The sequence below is a fragment of the Saccopteryx leptura genome, chromosome 3 (assembly GCF_036850995.1).
Source record: "Saccopteryx leptura isolate mSacLep1 chromosome 3, mSacLep1_pri_phased_curated, whole genome shotgun sequence".
Lineage (NCBI taxonomy): Eukaryota > Metazoa > Chordata > Mammalia > Chiroptera > Emballonuridae > Saccopteryx > Saccopteryx leptura.
The window spans coordinates 213,411,946-213,434,724 of NC_089505.1; the positions used below are offsets into that span (position 1 = coordinate 213,411,946).

General features: G+C 43.8%; 1 pseudogene; it reads right to left on the bottom strand.

The window, feature by feature from the left end:
* Positions 1-3,073: 3,073 nt before the first annotated feature.
* Positions 3,074-20,402, bottom strand: LOC136398408 (N-acylneuraminate-9-phosphatase-like; annotated as a pseudogene).
* Between the last annotated feature and the right edge of the window lie 2,377 nt (positions 20,403-22,779).

Below are 22,779 nucleotides of genomic sequence, written 5' to 3' on the forward strand. Positions count from 1 at the left end.
CCATGCAGCTACCCTATGTCTTTTGATGGGAGCATTTAATCCATTTATATTTAAGGTTATTATTGATATGTAGTTGTTTATTGACATTTTATTCTTTAAACCTGTAATCCTTTTTTCTTGATTTCTTTTTTCTTTTGCTCTTTTTACAGCAAGCTTCTTAATGTTTCCTGCAGTACTGGTTTGGTTGTAATAAATTCCTTGAGGATTTTTTTTTTTTTTTTTTTGTCTGGGAAGCTTTTTATTTCTCCTTCAATTTTAAATGAGAATCTTGCTGGATAACGAAGTCTTGGTTGTAGGCTTTTGTTTTGCATTACTTTGAATATTTCTTGCCATTCCCTCTGGCCTCAAGTGTTTCTGTTGAAAAGTCGATGTCACACTTATGGGGGCTCCTCTATAGGTAATTGACTTCTTTTCTCTCACTGCTTTTAGTATTTTTTCTTTATCTCTTAACTTGTGGTATTTTAATTATGATGTGTCTTGATGTAAGCCTCATTGGGTTTCTCTTTACTGGGACTCTCTGTGCTTCTTGAACTTGTGTGACTTTTTCCTTCATCAATTTAGGAAAGTTTTCAGCTATGATTTCTTCAAACACTTTCTTTATCCCTTGTTCTTTCTCTTCTCCTTCAGAAACCTGTATGATGTGGATGTTATTTCTCTTAATAATGTTGCAGAGTTCTTTTATAGTTTCCTCAGACTTTTTGAGCTTCTTTTCTTTTTGCTGCTCTGTTTCTGTGTTTTTATTTATTTTGTCCTCTAATTCACTGACTCAATCCTCTGCTTCATCCAGCCTGCTGTTGATTCCTTCTAGTGTAGTCTTTATTTCTGATATTGTAATTGTTATTTCTGATTGATTTTTAAAAATAATTTCAGTGTCTTTTTTTTTTTTTTTGTATTTTTCTGAAGTTGGAAATGGGGAGGCAGTCAGACAGACTCCCGCATGCTCCTGACCGAGATCCACCCAGCATGCCCACCAGGGGGCGATGCTCTTCCCCTCTGGGGCATTGCTCTGCCACAACCAGAGCCATTCTAGCACCTGAGGCAGAGGCCATAGAGCCATCCCCTGCGCCCGGGCCAACTTTGCTCCAATGGAGCCTCAGCTGTGGGAGGGGAAGAGAGAGATAGAGAGGAAGGAGAGGGGAGGGGTGGAGAAGTAGATGGGCGCTTCTCCTGTGTGCCCCGGCAGGAATCAAACCCGGGACTCCTGCACATCAGGCTGACGTTCTACCACTGAGCCAACCGGCCAGTGCTTCAGTGTCCTTTTTGATGCTTGCAATTTCTTTATTTAGGTGTTCATTAAGTCTATCCATTGTAGCTCTGAGATCCTTAAGAACCCTACCAATCATTATTTTAAACTCTGCATCTGGTAATTTGGTTACTTTCATGTCATTCAGTTTTTTTTCTGGGGATTTCTCTTGTTGATTCATATAGATTACATTCCTCTGTCTTCCCATTTTTACTGTGTGTGGTTTGCGAGCTTATTAGAGTTGTGGGTTTGAGGTTAGTATATGGAATGTGGCTTCTCCTCCAGGTCTTTATCCCTCAGCCTCTGCTGGTTGCTTGGATTTTAATTGTCCTTAACTAGTGGAGTCACTTAAAAGTCTTAGTTTTTCTGCTGTTTGTTTGATGAGCCCAGCAGGGAGCTTCTGTGTTTAGGATGGGGGTAGTGGGCATATCTTGTTCTTTGGCCCCAGTGGAAACTCTATCCAGGGTGTGACCTCTGAGAACCAAAAGATGTGGTCTGCCTAGTTACTCTCTGGGGGGGCACATTCTCCATATATGAAGGGGGGTGTAGCTCAGGTCTCCCCAGAAACCTGAGTCAGTGCCCCTCCCCTTTACTTCCTCCTTTCTGAACAGCCCTTTGCACTGACTGGAGCTGGAGAACTTTTTGGAGTTGGGTCAGCTGTCAACTGGCTCCACTCTAGGCTTGTGCAGGATGGAGGGAGCGGCACCCTCAGCTATGGCTGCCTCAGCACTGGAGAATGACTTAGCTCAGGTATTCTTCTCCCCATCACCTTTTGTGTCCCTGTGCCTCAATCTCCCCACTCTCCTCATGCGAGACCAGTCCTCTCAGCCCTCCTCACCCCTGGAGCCCCAGGCAAGTGGCTGTGAGTGATATTTTCTGTGCTGGCCCTTTAAGGCTGCAACTTCTTCACCAGCTTTCCCCACAGACAGAAATCCCACTCTTTTTTCCATTTAATGCTATCAGGCTGTCTCCTCCAGTCTCTGGGTTTCTAGGCTGGGGCTCCAGTCCTGGGACTGAAGACCCCCACCTCTCAGGGTCTCTCTCCTTGCAATGAAAAACCCTCTGGACCCTCAGCCTCCCCTCACTCCTGGGAGTGGGAGAGCCCCCACCACATCCCTGCACTTCTTACCAGACTCAGTGTGGTTTCTTCTGTGCTTCTTGGTTTTCAAGTCTTGCTCTTTTAGTCCAAAGTTGGTTTTCACGATGATTGTTCTTAAATTAATTTGTAATCCAGTTTGGTCCTGGGAGGTGGCAGTCTGTGTGTCTGCTTACTCCACTGCCATCTTGGAATCTCAGTACTTATTTCCTATTAATTGATTCAGCTACTCTGGTCAACCTCTAATATATATGTTTAAAATGTCTGTTTTTAAAAATATCTATTTTATAGACAGTATATAAAACCAATATTTGTGTACCCACATATAAGCCATCCTGATTGTTATGTTCTTGGATCCAAGATGCTAAAAGATTAAAAAGACAATTTTCAAAAAACGTCAAGTTACAGATCAAATGATATATTTCTTCAAGTTTTCTCAATCACACTACTAAAAGTAACTTGCATTAATTTATTCTAAGATTTCCAGATATAAATACCAATCCATGATTGGTTGGCTATTAAATAGTAAGTAAAATTACCTTTTTTTCTTTCTTGAGAGAGTCCAGGAGAGAGAGACAGGAACATTGAGCAGCTCCTGTATATGCCCTGACCAGGGAATTGAACTGACAACCTCCATGCTCCAGACGACACTCCAGCCAACTGAGCTATCTGGCTAGGGCTTGTAAAATTATTCTTAGAACTGGGTCATAGTATATGGAATGCCTTAACTTTTCTTAGTTCAAAATCCAGACTATTGCTCTCAGCCCTGCATTGAGACCTCCCTGTATATCGGTTTCTAGTGTGTCCTCAACCATCACACAGTCCCCAGGCCATATGCTGAGGAGATCACAGCAATAATAAAATATGGAAAGTGTTGGTTTTTCTTTTTTCTATTCTCTACCTATAACAATAACATCAAAATAGGACTGACAGGCACAAGCCTCAATCTTCTCCCTCTGGGTCTGTCTGTCTCCATTTGTTTTTTTTTTGTTTTTTTTTTTTTAATAATTTTTTTTATCAGGAAATTACACATCTTTTTTAATTATTTATTTATTTATTCATTTTAGAAAGGAGAGAGAGAGAGAGGGAGGAGAGAGACAGAGAGAGAAGGGGGGAGGAGCAGGAAGCATCAACTCCCATATGTGCCTTGACCAGGCAAGCCCAGGGTTTCGAACCGGTGACCTCAGCATTTCCAGGTCGACGCTTTATCCACTGCGCCACCACAGGTCAGGCCCCATTTGTTAATAAAAGTAGGCAGCCCTCCTTTCGAAGTTCAGTGAGCATGGCTTTGACATCTTCTGCTAATGTCATATGCTGTAAACATATAGATTCCACAGAAAATAACATTCTTTAACCAATTTCCTATTGGCTTCAGCACCCTTGTTTCCTGCATTGCTTCTTCCCAGTGATCTAAGTGGAGTCCTTAGATCAGTAATGCATATATTGGAAGGATGAAAACATTCCTTGCTGAGTTTAAATTGAACTTTGTCACAAATTATTTTAGTCTTTTTTGTAATGGTATTTTGATTGTAATAATTTTATTACCTAAGTAAAGAAAAATAACTCCATTAACACATTTCATATCTTTAATAGTCATGCCGTGAGAAGATGTGATCCTATAAACCCAGAGCACAGAGATTCTAACTTCACTCTATTATACCATTTCCATTGGAAATTGGTCTCATTTTTTAAAGAACAACAGAGTAAAGATCCCCCATACTCTCTAGATCAGTGTGTTTTAATTGCTAGTCCATGGACTGCTTCACCAGAAAATTTGTGATGGTCTAAAAAACAGTCCCTCTGATGTTGTATGAAGAGTATAGACCCAATGACCTTAGTCAAATTCTCTTATGCTCAGGGTAATTTCTACCTTAGCGGTCCCTGAAATAACTGTCCTATTTTCACTGGTCTCCAAGTGTAAAAAGGTTGAAAACCACTACTCTAGACAACTCATCCATATATATATGGATAGCTATATATATATATAGTACCAATTTTTATTCTAAGAACATTCTTCATATATAGCTAATAGAAATCCTTTTTTATTCTTCTTTTAGCAGTTTAAGCCCACCATCTTTCTTTCTGGTCATGAAGACATGAAAATGAAATGTGTGCTTACAGTTAGTAAAATATTTTAAATTTCTAACTATTATTTAGACTCTTCCCAGAAATAACACTAGTTCATCTCACCTTTTCTTATCTATACACATTTTATGTTTCTAAAGACATAAACAGACCACCATATAAAAATGGGATCCAATTCTGTACTTTTAAAAATGTGTATATAGCTCTAATGGAATGAAGCATGTTCTGTGATTTCAGCAGTTTAATGACTCAGTGCTTCTTCCAAACTTCACTTTTCAGATTAAAAAAACTTTTTTTTTTTTTTTTTTTTGAGAAAGAGAGGCAGGGAGAGAGAGATAAGATATCTGGCCAGGGCTTATTTTTTCCTTCTTTAGAGACAGAGAGAGGAAAGTAGAGAGTGGATAAGGGAAAGGGAATAATTCATTTGTTGTTCCACTCAGTGGTGGATTCATTGGTTGCTTCCCCTGTGTGCCCTGATGAGGGATCCGCAATACTGTTCTTTCAGAGTGACGCTCCTAACCGACTGAGCTTGAGGAGGGAGCAAACCTCCCTACTTCTTTGAGAGGGGAGAAACCAGAAGAATACAAGGGAAAGAAGCCAGCAGGGAAAATTGAGTCAGCCAGTTATAAATTAACTACCAGTATATCCCATAGTTGTCTAAATGGTTGCTTGGAGCCACTTGCAACACAAAGCAAGAAAAGCAGGATCTGTACATGGCTACAACCCGTGATCTGGAAACCTCTTTCCCCTTGCTGACCCCACCAAAACTCCCCCTTTCCTCTCTTTGAGTCCTGGGAAATCTTTTTTTTTTTTTTTTTACTGATACAGAGAGAAAGTCAGAGAGAGGGATAGATAGGGACAGACAGACAGGAACGGAGAGAGATGAGAAGCATCAATCATTAGTTTTTCGTTGCGACACCTTAGTTGTTCATTGATTGCTTTCTCATATGTACCTTGACCGTGGGCCTTCAGTGGATGGAGTAACCCCTTGCTCGAGCCAGCGTCCTTGGGCTCAAGCTGGTGAGCCTCGCTCAAACCAGATGAGCCCACACTCAAGCTGTCGACCTTGGGGTCTCAAACCTGGATCCTCCCATCCCAGTCCGACGCTCTATCCATTGCACCACCGCTTGGTCAGGCGCCTCTCTACCTTCTTAAAGAATTGTTCCAGGCTAGTCTGGAAGGTTAATGACTTCTTTCCAACACCTATAGCATTGCAAGGCATTCATTACAGCTCTGTAGACCTTACTGAATCTGTCATTGTTGAAGTCCTCAGCCTGAAATTTTGTCAACCTATCCTCTACCATAGAAAAACCTTCTGCCAAACCATTGGTAGTAAATCTCTTCATCTTCAATCAGCTGCATCTCCAGCTGAATGAGGTCCTTGATATCCTTGATATCCTTGTTATCCTTGATAACTGTTGTTACAGTAAAGCAGCCAGGCCTAGCATGTGGCCAACATTCGTCAATGATTTTCCTTTTTCTGATATCTTTACAGTGTCTGATTTCACTTCCATTGTGGTGGCTTTCCTTTTCTTTGAAGCACTACCATCTGAAGACTCTAACATTTGTTTAGGAGCAATGGTAAGGGCCAAAAAGTTGGCAAAGCAAAGACAAATGGATCACTTGCACTTTTTTTTTAAAATCTTTTTTTAAATTTATTTTTATTTTTTATTTATTCATTTTAGAGAGGAGAGAGAGAGAGAGAGAGAGAAGAGAGAGGCAGGGGGGAGGAGCTGGAAGCATCAACTCCCATATGTGCCTTGACCAGGCTAGCCCAGGGTTTCGAACCGGCAACCTCAGCATTTCCAGGTCGACGCTTTATCCACTGCGCCACCACAGGTCAGGTGATCACTTGCACTTTTAACAGTCTAAAATGTTGCAGGTAAGTGTATTGAAGGACATCAACTCCCTCATTCATACTCCGTGTTACTGTGTGTTCTTTTGCCATGCGCAACCAAACTAGCTTGCCTATGTAGTCCATAAGTACAACACTAACGGCATCAGTTGAAATACTCATGTCTCAATTTTTTATTTTATTTTATTTATTTATTCATTTTCATGTCTCAATTTTTTAAAGTTTTTATGGGAATGAGCATTGTAAACTCAAAACATCATATATTGGGACTGTTGTAATCTGAAGATTCCTGTATATCCTTTTTTAAAGACTATTTTGTTAGATATACGTATTGCTACTCCATTCATTGCTACTCTTTACTCTTTTCATTTCCATTTGCATGAAATATATTTTCATCCCTTCACTTTTCGTCTATGTGTCTCTTCTGTTTAGAAGTGAAGCTCTTGTACACAGCTTATATATAGGTCATGTTTTCTTATTCATTCTCTTACCCTATGTCTTTTGACTGGAGCATTTAATTTTTTTACATTTAAGGTTATTATTGATATGTACATTTAATTGTCATTTTATTCTTTAAACCAATGCCCTCTTTCTCTCGATTTATTTTTTTCCCTTTCTCTTTTTTAATTTTAATTTTTTGTATTTTTCTGAAGTGAGAAGCGGGAAGGCAGAAAGACAGACTCCTGCATGCACCCGACCAGGATTCGCCCAGCAAGCCCACTAGGGGGCAATGTTCTGCCCGTCTGGGGTGTTGCTCCATTGCAACTGGGGCCATTCTAGTGCCTGAGGCAAAGGACATGGAGCTGTCTTCAGCTCCCAGGCCAACTTTTTGCTTCAATGGAACCTCGGCTGCGGGAGAGAAGAGAGAGATAGAGAGAAAGGAGAGGGGCAAGGGTGGAGAAGCAGACAGGCACTTCTCCTGTGTGCCCTGGCTGGGAATCGAACCTGGGACTTTCACATGTTGGGCCAATGCTCAACCACTGAGCCAACTGGCCAGGGCCTTCCCTTTCTCTTCTTATAGCAGGTTTTTAAACATTTTTTTGCAATTCTTATTTGGTGGTAATGAACCTCTATAGCTTTTCTTTTTATCCTTTTTTTTTTCATCTGGGAAGCTCTTTATGTCTCCTTCAATTTTAAATAACTTTGTTGGATAGAAAAGTCTTGGTTGTAATTTCTTCTTTTCATCACTGAATATTTTCTGACAATCCCTCTGGCTTGAATTTTTTCTGTTGAGACTCGAATGACAGTCTTATGGCAGCTCTTTTGAAGTTAATTAACTACTTTTCTCTTTCAGTTGTTAGGATTTTTTCTTTGCCTTTAATGTTTGGCTTTTTAATTATGATGTGTCTTGGTGTGGACCTTTTGGGGTTGATATTTATTAGGATTTTCTATACTTCCTAAACTTGTATGACTTTTTTATTTTTAACAAGTTAGGGAAATTTTCAGGTATAATTTCTTCAAAAAGGTTCTCTCCCCCTGGTTTGCTTTCTTCTCAAGGTACCTCTGTGAAGTGGATGTTGTTTCCCTTAATGTTGTCACAGAGATCTCTTACACTTTCTTCAGCCTCTTTTCTTTCTGCTGTTCTGCTTGGGTGCTTACTGTTATCTTGTCCTCTAAATGCTGATTTGATCCTCTGCTCCATACAACCTACTTTTGATTCCTTCTAGTGCATTCTTCATTTCACATATTGTATTCATTATTTCTGACTGTCTTCCTTAAGGTTTTCATATTTCTTTTTTTTAAAAGATTTTTTTAGGTGATGTCAGAGAAATGTCAGCATTAGAGATACTCTTGATCTCTCCCCTTGAAATTTCAACAAATTCTACTACAACTATACTCAGAGAAAAAATCCCAGATGAACCTGAAATATACACAAACCAGATAGACAAAGGTATGATTGTGCAAGAAGGTGGGCCAAAGATAGAATCTGCTCACAGAAAAAAAAAAAAGATTTATTTATTTATTTTAGAGAGGGGAGAGAGAGAGAGAGAGAGAGAGAGAGAGAGAGAGATAGAGAGAGAGAGAATGAGAATGGGGGGAGGAGCAGGAAGCATCAACTCTCATATGTGCCTTGACCAGGCAAGCCCAGAGTTTTGAACTGAGGCCTCAGCATTCCAGGGTGATACTTTACCCACTGCTCCACCACAGGTCAGGCTTTTTTTTTTTTTTTTTTGTATTTTTCTGAAGCTGGAAACAGGGAGAGACAGTCAGACAGACTTCCACATGCGCCCGACCGGGATCCACCCGGCATGCCCACCAGGGGCGACACTCTGCCCCTCTGGGGCGTCGCTCTGCCGTGACCAGAGCCACTCTAGCGCCTGGGTCAGAGGCCAAGGAGCCATCCCCAACGCCCGGGCCATCTTTGCTCCAATGGAGCCTTGGCTGCGGAAGGGGAAGAGAGAGACAGAGAGGAAGGAGGGGAGGGGGTGGAGAAGCAAATGGGCACTTCTCCTATGTGCCCTGGCCGGGAATCGAACCCAGGTTGCCCGCACACCAGGCCTACGCTCTACCGCTGAGCCAACCGACCAGGGCCAGGTCAGGCTTTTTTATGTTCTTTTTAATGCTTACTATTTTTTTGTTTATGTTCTCACTGATATAATCTATTCTTACCATAAGACTCTCATTGGTTTTTTAAATTTAAAATTGTTATTTTTAATATATTGTGTTGACATAATTTCAAGTGTTGCACTGAACATAACAGCCTCTACACACCACATCGTGACCCCCGTGGTTCATGCGGTCTTTTTCCACCCCTATTTCACCCTGTTTGCACCCCTCCACCTACTGCCACTTCCACTTTCTCTCTGACTATTGCTACACTGTTTTCGGAATCTATGTGTTATGTATATATAATTTGACTAATTGCTTCACCTTCTTTGCTCCCATACCTTCTTCCTCTTTCCCTCTGATAGCTGTCCATCTGTTCCCTGTGACCCTTCCTCTGTCTTTTTTTTAATCCCTCAGTTTATTGTGCTCATTAGACTCCACCTACAAGTGAGATCATATAGTTTCTGACTATCTCTGCCTGGCTTATATCACTTACCATAATAATTTCCAGGTCCATATATGTTGTCACAAAAGATAAAAATTACCTTATTTTTCATGGCCTTGTACTATTCCATTGTGTAAATGTACCACCACTTTTTTACCCACTCATCCACTGACAGACATGTGGGCTGTTTTCACACTTTAGCTTTTATAAATAAGGCTGCAATGTTCATGGGGGTGTATATCTTCTTTTGAAATAGTGTTTTGGGATTCTTAGGATATATTCATAGAAGTAGAACAGCTGGGTAAAAAGGCAGTTCTATTTTTAATTTTTTGAGGAATTTCCACACTGCTGCATGACTCTGCATTCCCACCAGCAGTGCAGGAGGGTTTACTTGTCTCCATACCCTCGCTAGCACTGTTTGTTGACTTGTTGATGATAGTCATTCTGGCAGGTGTGAGGTAATATCTCAGTGTGGTTTTAGTTTGCATTTCTCTGATGATTAGTGATGTTGAACATATTTTTGTATGTCTATTGGCCATCTGTATGTCCTCGTTAGAAAATTTCTTTGTGTGTGTGTGTGTGTGTGTGTGTGTGTGTGTGTGACAGACACACACACACACACAGACAGAGAGAGAGAGAGAGAGAGAGAGAGAGAGAGAGAGAGAGAGACAGAGAGGGACAGATAGGGACAGACAGACAGGAAGGGAGAGAGATGAGAAGCCCAATTCTTTGTTGCAGCACCTTAGCTGTTCATTGATTGCTTTCTCATATGTGCCTTGACTGGGGGAATATAGCAGAGTGAGTGACCCCTTGTTCTAGCCAGTGACCTTGTGCTCTAGGTCTCTCACACTAGAGACCTAGAGTTTCAAGCCAGCGACATTTGGGCTCAAACTAGTGACCATGGGGTCATGTCTATGATCCCTCGCTCAAGCCAGAAACTCCTTTTTCAAGCTGGTGAACCCCTGCTCAAGCCAGGTGAGTCCATGCTCATTCCAGCGACCTCAGGCTTTTGAATTCTCAAACTGGTGACCTCTGGGTTTCTAACCTGGGTGCTCTGCATCCCAGTTTAACACTCTATCCACTGCACCATCACCTTGTCAGGCTAGAAAATTTCTATTCAGGTCTTTTGCCCATTTTTTAATTTGATTATTTGCTTCTTGGTGTAGAGTTTTATAAGTTCTATTTAAATTTTGAATATTAATTCCTTGTAGGATGTGTCAGTGACTATGTTTCTCAATGTGTTGTCTTTTCATTTTGTTTATGGTTTCATTTTCTGTGCAAAAATTTTTAGTTTGATGTAGTCCTATTTGTCAATCTTTTCTCTCATTTTCTTGCCTGAGAAGATATCACTGAAAAAATATTGTTATTAGAAATGTCTGAGATTTTACTGCCTATGTTTTCTTCTAGGATTTTTATGATTTTGAGTCTAAAGTTTAAGTTTTTCATTTCTTTTTATTAATTTTAATGGGGTGACATTGATAAATCAGGGTACATATGTTCAGAGAAAACACCTCTAGGTTATTTTGACATTTGATTATGCTGCATTCCCATCACCCAAAGTCCAATTGTCTTCCGTCACCTTCTAACTGGTTTTCTTTGTGCCCCTCCCCTCCTCCAACCCCCTCCTTCTCCTCCCCCCCACCCCATAACCCCCACACTCTTGTCCATGTCTCTGAGTCTCATTTTTATGTCCCACCTATGTATGCAATCATATAGTTCTTTTTTTTTTTTTTAACAGAGGCAGAGATGGACAGGGACAGACAGACAGGAACGGAGAGAGATGAGAAGCATCAATCATTAGCTTTTCGTTGCGCGTTGCGACTTCTTAGTTGTTCATTGATTGCTTTCTCATATGTGCCTTGACCACGGGCCTTCAGCAGAACGAGTAACCCCTTGCTCAAGCCAGAGACCTTGGGTCCAAGCTGCTGAGCTTTTTGCTCAAGCCAGATGAGCCTGCGCTCAAGCTGGCGACCTCGGGGTCTTGAACCTGGGTCCTTCCACATCCCAGTCCAACGCTCTGTCCACTGTGCCACCACCTGGTCAGCTGGAATCATATAGTTCTTAGTTTTTTCTGATTTACTTATTTCGCTCAGTATAATGTTATCAAGGTCCATTCATGTTGTTGTAAATGATCCGATGTCATCATTTCTTATGGCTGAGTAGTATTCCATAGTATATATGTCCCAAAACTTTTTTTTTTTAACAGAGACAGAGAGAGAGTCAGAGAGAGGGATAGACAGGGACAGACAGACAGGAATGGAGAGATGAGAAGCATCAATCATTAGTTTTTCATTGTGTATAGCGACACCTTAGTTGTTCATTGATTGCTTTCTCATATGTGCCTTGACCATGGGTCTTCAGCATACTGAGTAACCCCTTGCTCCAGCCAGCGCCCTTGGGTCCAAGCTGGTGAGCTTTTGCTCAAACCAGATGAGCCCACGCTCAAGCTGGAGACCTTGGGGTCTCGAACCTGGGTCCTCTGCATCCCAGTTTGATGCTCTATCCACTGCGCCACCGCCTGGTCAGGCTGTCCCAAAGCTTTTTAATCCACTTGTCCACTGACGGACACTTGGGCTGTTTCCAGATCTCTGCTATTGTGAACAATGCTGCCATAAACATGGGGGTGCATTTCTTCTTTTCAAACAGTGCTATGGTGTTCTTGGATCAGCCTCCTGCTTTCTGGCTAAGGATGCTTACTTCTCAGTACCCAATTTTCATAGAGTAGGGCAAGAGAGTTTCTCAAGGGCCGAGTGCTTGTTTCCCCCTAGGCTAATGGCACACAGACGGGAGTACAGAAAGATGGTGAGTACAGTATCAAAGACTAATTCAACACAGGGGTTCTAGTAGCCGTGCCCCACTGTGTCTCTCCCTGAGACCACCAATTTCACACTTTTCACATGACTGTAGTCTGCTCACCCTCCCTCTGCCAGAGCCCATGGTGAGTGGCTGTGAATGAGATTTTCTGTTGGCCTTTTTAGAGTGTGCTTGCATCTCTGAGAACTACCATCTCTTTTCTATTCCTTGCAGACAGAAATCTCACCTTTTTTCACTGTTAAGTGCTATTTGGGTAGCTCTTCTAGTTTCTGGTGTTCTAGGCTGGGGTTCCTGGCCTGGGGCTTAGGATCCACACCTCTCAGGGTTAACCTCACCCACAGCTGAGATGTCCCTTGGGACTCTCAGCTGAAACTCACTCCTGGGAGTGGGGGCAGCTATTTTTATGTCTCTACCTCTCACCTCCTTTTTTTAATGAGAGAGAGAGAGAGAGAGAGAGAGAGAGAGAGAGAGAGAAAGAGAGAGAGAGACAGGAAGGGAGAGGAACAAGAAGCATCAATTCTTTGTTGTGGCACCTTAGTTGTTCATTGATTGCTTTCTCATATGTGCCTTGACCTGGAGACTCCAGCCAAGCCAATGATCCCTTACTCAAGCCAGTTACCTTGGGCTCAAGCCAGTGACCTTGGATTTCAAGCCAGTGACCTTTGGGCTTAAGCCAATCACCATGAGGTCATGTCTATAATCCCACACTCAAGTGGATGAAACCCTGCTCAAGCAGGTAAACTCAGGGTTCAAACCTGGGTCCTCTGTATCCCAGGCCAACAGCCCCATCCACTGTGCCACCACCTGGTTAGGCTTCACCCTTCATACCAGTCTCATATGGCTTCTCCTGTGAATCCCTTGTTATAGATGCCTCTTCATTTAGTCCTGGGTAGGTTTTTCAGGATGATTGTTCTTAAATTTACTGATAACTCCAGTTTGGTTCTGGGAGGACATGAAGGTTTGTCTACCTACTGCATTGCCATCTTGGAAAGAAAAAAATCAGATCTTGTATTCTTCAATGCCCTTGTCCGTTTGGGGTTTTCCATGCTGGAAAAAATTCACCAACAAATAGCCATCCAACCAGGATATAGAAACATACCTCTCAGGCATCTACAATCATACCACCCTGAATGCGCCTGATCTCGTCAGAAACATGCCTCTCAACCCTCTAGATCAGGCTGCTAAGAAATTTTATACAGAAAACTGATCCTCACCTGCCCAAACAGGGAACAAGTGCTGCCATGTCAGACAGAACCAGCTCTGTGTCCTCACTCAGCAGAAAGTAGATCCAGAGACTGACCATCAACCTTCAACACCCCAAAAGCATTTGAGGGGTTTCACTTGAGGGGGGAATGTTAGGTAGGATAGACAGTTATCAGGGCAAGAATAGGGGAGGGGGAAAATATTTGTTTCACTCACTGAATGAGGAAGTCAACAGTCTTAATATCTGCCAAAACAAAATCATCATCATATGTTTAAATGGCCCTGAAACCCTGTATTTAGGTTATAATAACAGGAAAGGGGAGCCTTGAAATCTACAGCTAAATAGTATATAACCTCTAAGACCCCAACAAGTGGGCATACTCATGCTAGCTGAGTGTGCCTTGTGCCAAGTGTATAACTCTGCTTAATAAAATATCATGTGCGGGTGCTACATCAATAAGGAATGTACCTACCTATATAGTTTAAGTTAAAAAAATTTAGCTCTGAAAAGAAATTTCAATCATTGTACCGTTGATATCTAGCTCTGCTGACTAATGAGTTTGCTGACCAGTAAGCTAGGAGATTCTGAATAGGGCGCAGTCTGGTGAGGCCTGGCTGTATTATAGGATGTTCCTACTAGGGGTGGCAAGAATTGAGGCAGAGTCCCCTATAAAGGACTTCCCAGGAGCCACCCACTGCACTGTGACTGGTTTGTGTGAATGGGATCAGAATGATCAAAACAGGAATGGGTATTATTTGGAGTGCAGTGGCAAAGTTGGGTTGGCAGACTATATTGTTCCAGTTGATGGGTTGAAATAATTCTTCTTCTTCTTCTTCTTCTTCTTCTTCTTCTTCTTCTTCTTCTTCTTCTTCTTCTTCTTCTTCTTCTTCTTCTTCTTCTCCTCCTCCTCCTCCTCCTCCTCCTCCTCCTCCTCCTTCTTCTTCTTCTTCTTGTTCTTCTTGTTCTTGTTCTTGTTCTTGTTCTTCTTCTTCTCCTCCTCCTCCTCCTCCTCTTCCTCCTCCTCCTCCTTCTTCTTCTTCTTGTTCTTCTTGTTCTTGTTCTTGTTCTTGTTCTTCTTCTTGTTCTTCTTCTTCTTCTTCTTATGTGCCTTGACCGTGGGGCTGCCACAGACCGAGTGACCCCTTGCTTGAGCCAGCAACCTTGGGCTAAAGCTGGTGAGCCTTGCTCAAACCAGATGAGCCCACACTCAAGCTGGCCACCTCAGGGTCCGAACCTGGGTCCTCCACATCCCAGTCCAATGCTCTATCCACTGTGCCACCGCTTGGTCAGGCTCCTTCTTTCTTTCTTTCTTTCTTTCTTTCTTTCTTTCTTTCTTTCTTTCTTTCTTTCTTTCTTTCTTTCTTTCTTTCTTTCTTTCTTTCTTTTCTTCTTCTTCTTCTTCTTCTTCTTCTTCTTCTTCTTCTTCTTCTTCTTCTTCTTCTTCTTCTCTTCTCTCTCTCTCTCTTATGGAAGACAGACAGAGAGAAAGACACAGACAGACAGGAAGGAAGAGAGATGAGAAACATCAATTCTTCATTTCAACACCTTAATTGTTCATTGATTGCTTTATTTTATGTGCCTTGACCCGGAAGGGGGCTACAGCCAAGCCAGAGACCTTAGGGCTCAAGCCAGCGACCTTTGGGCTTTATCCAGTAACCCTGAGCTCAAGCTGAATGAGCTCGCGCTTAAGCTGAATGAGTCCACACTCAGGCTGATGACCTCGAAGTTTTGAACCTGGGTCCTCTGCATCCCAGGCTGATGCTCTATCGCACCACTGCCTGGTTAGGTTATATCTTCTCTTAATGGGTGAAATAGTTCAGAGATAGTGAGGCTTGCTAGAGCAGTGAATGGGTCGGGGGCCCTAGCATGAGCACCATTGTAGCACAGGGTGCATTCCTAGATTTGTTATACTTTAGGGAGGTTTTGGAGAAATTAAAGGACTCAAATGTTAATGGTGTTAAGTGTAAGTATAAAGGGCAATATTGCTACCAGATTACTCAGAAAGAGAGAGAGTCAAGGAAGTTTATCTGAGAAATTAGAAAGCTACAGATATAGGATATGCCTATAAGAGAGTCTTGTACCTTGAGGGGGGTCCCAGTATTAGGATGGCAGGTCCAGCACTGAGTTAAATTTTCCCCTGCCACTATAATCCTGGAGGCATTTGCTTGAAAACCAGAATCCCGTTCCCTGAATCACGGCATGAGGAGGGGAATAGTAAGTAAAAGTACGGGTAGAGGTGTTTTTATTTCTGGTTTTTCTCAACTTCACGATATAGACACAGTTCCTGATAGGTGTGGTCTTGAAAGTCCCCCTGGAGGAACTTGTCCCAGGCTAACGTTAGAACAACTGAGAGAACTTAGTTTTCAGTTAGCCATTTCAAAGAGTCTAGGGCAGGCATCCCCCAAACTACAGCCCTGGGCCACATGCGGCCCCCTGAGGCCATTTATCCGGCCCCCCGCCGCACTTCCGGAAGGGGCACCTCTTTCATTGGTGGTCAGTGAGAGGAGCACTGTATGTGGCGGCCCTCTAACGGTCTGAGGGACAGTGAACTGGCCCCCTGTGTAAAAAGTTTGGGGACCCCTGGTAGGGTGTAGTCTTGGAGATCTCTAGTAAGGATCATAGAACTTCCCCACCCGATATACCATGTAGAATTAGTGGTCCAGTTCTGGGTGGTATTTTCCCGTGGTAGAGCTCTCCCCTCACTGGGTGCCTTCTCACAGTTTTGCTGGGCCTCATCTGGTCCAGTTGTGTTTTTAAAATCTTGACTCTGACTCTGGTTTCCCCCATACTTGTGCAGGTGTATTCTTCAGCTGGTTACCCTTCTGGTTCTTGGGGCTCCTTGGGGGAAGGTTATTCTGTCTTCTTTAGCCTAGAGATATGGATCCAGGAAGGGACCCCAGTAATTTAGCAGCTGTAGGGGTGGTAGGAATTACTTGGTATGAGCCCTCTCATTTTGAGTGTAAGAGTTGTGCTTGTTCTGGCAGAACTTTTATTTTTATTTTCTTTTTTTCTTTTTTTCTTTTTCATTTTTCTGAAGCTGGAAACAGGGAGAGACAGTCAGACAGACTTCCGCATGCACCCGACCGGGATCCACTCGGCACGCCCACCATGGGGCGATGCTCTGCCCACCAGGGGGCGATGCTCTGCCCATCCTGGGCGTCACCATGTTGTGACCAGAGCCACTCTAGCGCCTGAGGCAGAGGCCACAGAGCCATCCCCAGCGCCCGGGCCATCTTTGCTCCAATGGAGCCTTGGCTGTGGGAGGGGAAGAGAGAGACAGAGAGGAAAGCGCGGCGGAGGGGTGAAGAAGCAAATGGGCACTTCTCCTGTGTGCCCTGGCCGGGAATTGAACCCGGGTCCTCTGCACGCTAGGCTGATGCTCTACCGCTGAGCCAACTGGCCAGGGCATGTTCTGGCAGAACTTTTAAAAGAACCCAATCTCCTGTCTCTAGGAGCATTGGGGGAATATCTATTTTGGCCATTGGTTTGAGTAAATGAAAGTCAGAATGCTGTCAGAGATATTGTGTGAGAGATAAAACTGGGAAATAATCTCTGAGAGGGGAATTATTAGTGGAAGGTGTGAGAAGGTTACCAAGTAGAAAGGAGTGATCATAATGAGTTTGAAAGACTGAAGAAAGTCGGGGCTTAAGGTGCTGTATGAAGGTGGGTAAGGGCAGTGGGGAGAAGAGAGAGCCAATCTTGCTTCAGTTCAATAAAGAATTTGGTGAGTTTATTTGGAAGGTGGCATGAGCTCATTCAACCTTACCAGAGGACTGTGGCCACTAAAGGATGTGTAGGCACCAAGTGATGCCAAGGGAATGGGACACCTGCCGAGTAACTTGGGAGATGAAGGCAGGGCCCTTGTTGCTTTGGGTAGAAGCTGGGAGGCTGAAGCAGGGGATTTTATGTTGGGTGAAGGCACAGTGACCTCAGAGGCTTTTTCAGAGGAGGTGGGGGAGGCATCTAGACAGCAGGAGAAAGTGTCAAGAAGGTGAAGAGTAGCGGTGGGAACGGATGTGGGGCATATGAGTGAAGTCAGTTTGCCACTCCTGTCCAGAAATATGTCTGCAGGCCTAGTGGGAATGGAAGAAAGAGGGTATACTGCAGCCTCCTTTGAGGGTAGAAGTTTTTCAGACCTGGCAAGTTGAATAATTTGGGCAAGAAGAGATGGCAAGTTGGGGTGGTTAATGAGGGGTCAAAGGAAGATAGGTAGAGGACAGTGGCTAATGAGAGGGGAGTTATGGAAGGAAGTCAGAACACTGATGGCCTGGTGAGTAGGTAAAATGAGTTTGCCCTAGGAAGTGAATCAGGGCCCTTTGTAAATGGTGGCCATTATAAGAGATGTTTTTTATTCTTTGAGGGTATGAGCATTGTGTGTAGGGAATGGCTAGGTGTTGAGAACTGGTTCTTGAAGAAGAGAGGCTGTGTGTGTCTCTCAGTCTTCCCTGTTGCTGAGGACATTAAGTCCTGGGCATTTCTGGTGTCCACGGCAGTGTAGGATTGTGACTGTAGTATGTAAGTATAGGGCCTCAATAAGGTGGAGAATAAAGGAAGCATGTGAAATTGGAGAGCCTTGAGTGGTGAGAAAGCCATGTTCAGCCCAGATGGTGCCATGGGAATGGACTATGTGGTAAACATATTTGGAATCATGGTATATGTTGACAGATCAGTCCTTAGCTAGAGTTAGGGCACAGGTGAGATCAATGAGTCCGGCCTTTTGGGCAGAGGTGTTGGGAGGTAGGGGGTCTCAGGCTGAGGTGACAGCATAGTCAGAGCAGCATTTGCCATTTCAAACATGAACAGAGACATCAACAAACCAGGTGAAGTCAGGGTTGGGGAGGGTGGGATTGCACAGACTGGTGCAGAGGGAGCGGAAGGCATGTGGTTCCATAAGACATGAGTGGAACATAAGGACATTGGTGGGAAGGAGAGTGGAGAGATTTAAGGCAGGGGATTTGAGGAGGGAAACATGAGGGTTACTAAGTGTGCGTTGGTACTGGATGAGGTGAGTCAAGCTAAGAAAGGAAGGAGCCTTGTTATGTAGCAGGCTAAGGACTGCATGAGGAAAGTGGACAGCAATGGGTTGGGAGTAGGTGAGTTTGGAGGCCTCAGTGATAAGTAGGGCAGTAGCTGCAAGAGTGTGAGGGAGGGAGGCCAGTCCCAGGCTGTGGGGTCTAGTTGCTTGGAGAGATAGGTTGCTGTCTTAAAGTCTGGTCCTGATTTCTGTCCAAGAAGGCTGAGAGCAAGGCCTTGAGACTCATGGGTGTACAGAATAAAGGGTTTGGTGAGGTTAGGGAGTGTAAGGGTGGGCGCTGAAGTGAGGAGGATAAGAAAGGTTCTTTCAGGGGGCCAGATGAGGCCTTATATAAGGGTTTGGCAATGAGCCTGAAGTTGGGGATACAAATGTGGAAATAACCTGTGAGACCAAGGAAAGATAAAAGGTCCTGTTCAGTGGTGGGGAAAGGAGCAGAGTCTCTAAGGTATTTTCATTGAGTGGTGATTTCTTGTTTGCCTGGGGGCAGACAAAAGCCAAGATAGGTGACAGTCGAGGAGGAGAGCTGAGACTTATTGTGGTAGCCAAGGGAGGCCAGGTGGTTGATAAGAAGGCACCTGTTGAATTGGGAAATTTGTGCTGTGGGGCCAGGCCAAAGAGGTGGCCAGGAGTTTTTCCAGGAGGTAGGGGCTGTCCTGGAATCCCTGGGGGAGAACAGTCCATGTGAGTTGATGGGTGTCAGGATTTGTTCAGGTGAAGGCAAAAAGGTCCTGTGAGTCGGGGTGTAGCAGAGTGGAAAAGAAAGCATCTTTTAAATCTAAGACAGTGAAAGACTGAGAGTCAGGGGGAATTAAGAAGAGGAGGGTTTAGGGGATAGGGATGATGGGGTGGAGAGAAACTATAGCCTCATTTGAGGCAAAGGTCCTGGATGAACCTGTAGGAACCATCTCGTTTCTTGAAAGGTAAGAATGGGGTATTGTAAGGGAAACAGGTTGAGCAGAGAATGCCTGCTCAAAGGAATTTGGAGATAAGGGAATTAAGTCCTACTTGTCTCTGCTGTACCCTGGCTGGGCAGTGGGGAAGTTTTTTAAAGAAATGGAAATAGGAAAATGATGGGTGGCTGTAACAGGTTGGAAGATATCCCAGACTTGGGCATCTATGTCATCTAGCATTGGATAAAGGGCTGAAGTAAGGGCATTAGGATTGGAGGAGGGAACATTGGACAGAAGCCCAATGAAGATGGTATCAGAAGAAGAGGCTGGGGTATAGAGGGTAACAGTGGTGTGGAATTTGATGCAGATGTCTCATCCAATGATGGGAGTGGGACATTGAGGAAGAATAAGGAGTAAAGAGGAGACTTCCTAGATGAAAGAGAAGAGGGGGGGCTTATCAGTGGGTTGGAGGGAATTCAGTCAACCCCAATAATTGAGATGAAGAAAGGAGACAGTGGTCCTGAGTATTTAGGGAGTGCTGAATAAGTGGCCCCTTATCTAATAGGGAATAAAAGACCTTACTGGTGACCTGCAGAGTTACACGAGTCTCTGCCATTTGGATGGTGGATGTGGAGGTCTGTGGCAAGGCTGGGCCCCCTCAGTCTTCTTCTTCTCCTAGATGCCAAGAAGTGCTGCTGTGTCCAGACTAGTATTGGAGAGAGGCTGGGAATGGGAAGGGACAGTCCTAATGCCTTGATAGGATCATGGGCAGTCTGGCTTATAATAACTCACATGACTACAAAGAAGGAAGGGTTTTGTTAGTGGCCTGGTGTTGGGGCAGGAGTGGCTCTAGTGTCCCTCCTGTCTTCACTTAAAGCAGGTCCCTGGGGGAGGGCTCTAAAATCCCTGTTCAGATTTTTTGGGGCCTTTGGGATCTTTGTGTGGTTTTATAGTCTGGGAGACTACCTTGGCAAACATCTGTAAGGCCTGGGTTTAGGCTAGTCTCTATTTTGTTAGGGTCAGTTATTTTTGTAATCTTAACTAAAACTAGAAACTTCTGGCAACAATTTTTAGCTCATGCCTAATAAGTGGAACCTCAATACCAACAAAAGAACTTTCCAGAACTGAGTTAGAGATGCCAGCAGTGCCCCAGTTCTCAGGGTAGGCAGCCAGCAACTCTTGTTCCATGGTCCATGTCTCCTCTCCTACCCCACCACCACCCCAAATGCATAGCTCTCTTCTCACCAGAGAAGTATATTGACGGGCAGTCCCAGAGTAGATCTTGCCACCTTGACTGCTCTGCCTGACATGCCAAATCAGCTTTACCCCTGTGTGGTTTTCCTGATGACTAGAGGCCTGGTTCAGCACTTAGGATGAAACCCCTACCCTTCTATTCTCAAATTGGGCAAGCCTGAGAGGGCCTGGGCTAACTAGAGGGAGGAGAATGGGGGACATGGGAAATGGGGGGAGAGGATTGGGGCAGGGAGAAGAGGTCAGAGCAATTCGTTCCAATGGACCTCACTCAATACTTTCATTCAAATGCAGAAAGCTCTTTGGTAAAATAAGAGCCTCTAACCTCCCTTGGGTCTCTTCAACTTCACCACCCTTAGGCTGTGCTTCCAAAGTGCAGAAAAGGAGGATGTTTAAGAAACAAGCTGGTCTGGGGCAAAATGAGTCCCTTGCACTTCCCAACCCAGGAAAACCACCCTCAACTGTATGAGCATCTCTCTCTCTCTCTCTCTCTCTCTCTCTCTCACACACACACATACACACACACACACACACACACACACACACACACACACACACACACACACACACACGGGCCCAGGTCAATTAGCCATCATCCTGAAACACCAAGGTGGCAAGTTTGATCCTTGGTCAAGGTACTTATGGAAGCAACCAAAGAATGCACAACTAAGTGAAATAACAAATGAATGTTTCTTCTTCCTTTCTCTCAAGTCAATCAATAAAATCAGGTTTGCTCCTTCAGCACTATTTAAAAAAATAGAGGAAGGAAAGTGAACAAACATGAAAGAACCCCACAGATGGCAACAACTCAATAAAGGGGGTCATTTCATTGGCTGAACTATGATTCTAAGTCATGACCCTGAGGATGTTTTAAAAATTGAACCAAAATAATGGAAATGATGTGGAGGATGTAAGTGTAATTAATGCCAGTGAACTGTGAGCTCATAAACAGTAAAGAAGATATGTTGTAGGTGATGTCTATTTTTATCACCATTTAAGGAAAAAACAAATCAGAACCTGCATCTATGGAAGAGGGTCATTTATAGCAGTGGTCCCCAACTCCCAGGCCACAGACTGGTACTGGTCCATGGGCCATTTGGTACCAGTCCGCAGAGAAAGAATAAATAACTTACATTATTTCCGTTTTATTTATATTTAAGTCTGAACTATGTTTTATTTTTAAAAAATGATCAGATTCCCTCTGTTACATCTGTCTAAGACTCACTCTTGATGCTTGTCTCGGTCACGTATTACATTTATCCATCCCACCCTATAGGCCGGTCTGTGAAAATATTTTCTGACATTAAACCGGTCCGTGGCCCAAAAAAGGTTGGGGACCACTGATCTACAGGGTGAAAAGCCAGAGTTCAGCAATATGGTCTATTTTCTTCCTCTCAAGGAGAATGGAAGTTGTCAATGACAGTAGGTGTATGTGCTGTAATTCAAAAGGCAAGGGGAGAGCTTTTTGACATTTAAAGAAATAGCCTACCCACCTTGCCTTTCACAGAATTTTTCACTATGAATTAACATGTAATTTTTGAGTTGGGTTAATTCTTTTTTTTGTGTGTGTGACAGAGACAGAGAGAGTCAGAGAGAGGGACAGATATGGACAGACAGACAGGAAGGGAGAGAGATGAGAAACATCTCTTTGTTGCAGCTCCTTAGTTGTTCATTGATTGATTTTTCATATGTGTCTTGACCGGGTGGCTACAGCAGATGGAGTGACCCCTTGCTCGAGCCAGCGACCTTGGGTCCAAGCTGGTGAGCCTTGCTCAAACCAGATAAGCTCGTGCTCAAGCTGGTGACCTCGGGGTCTTGAACCGGGGTCTTCCGCGTCCCAGTCTGATGCTCTATCCACTGCACCAGCACCTGGTCAGGCTGAGTTGGATTAATTCTTGAATCACTTACTACTTTGGTGGTGGTGGTGGTAGCGGCGGTGGTGATGTGAGATGGTATTGGGTTGAGGGGCAGAGTCAGGTGGGAGATAAAGGAAGAAGGGACTAAGTGAACCCCAAGGTCCTGGCTAGGTAGCTCAGTCAGTTAGAGCATCATCCCAACATACCAAGATTGCAAATTCCATCTCTTGTTCAGAGCACCAAAGAAGTTGCTTAGTTAATGACACTGGGCATAGGTATTATTCTCAGTGTTTTCTTATTTGTTTTTCCCAAACACTACCAAGAAATTAACAAGGAATTAAATAGTAGGCTGCCACCTTGCCCTACCAGACTGGCCTCACCCCACCCACTCTTTGCATTTGGCAGAGACTGAAATTGAAGGCAGAGGGAAGAGCGGAAGAAATTATGGCAGCCAAACA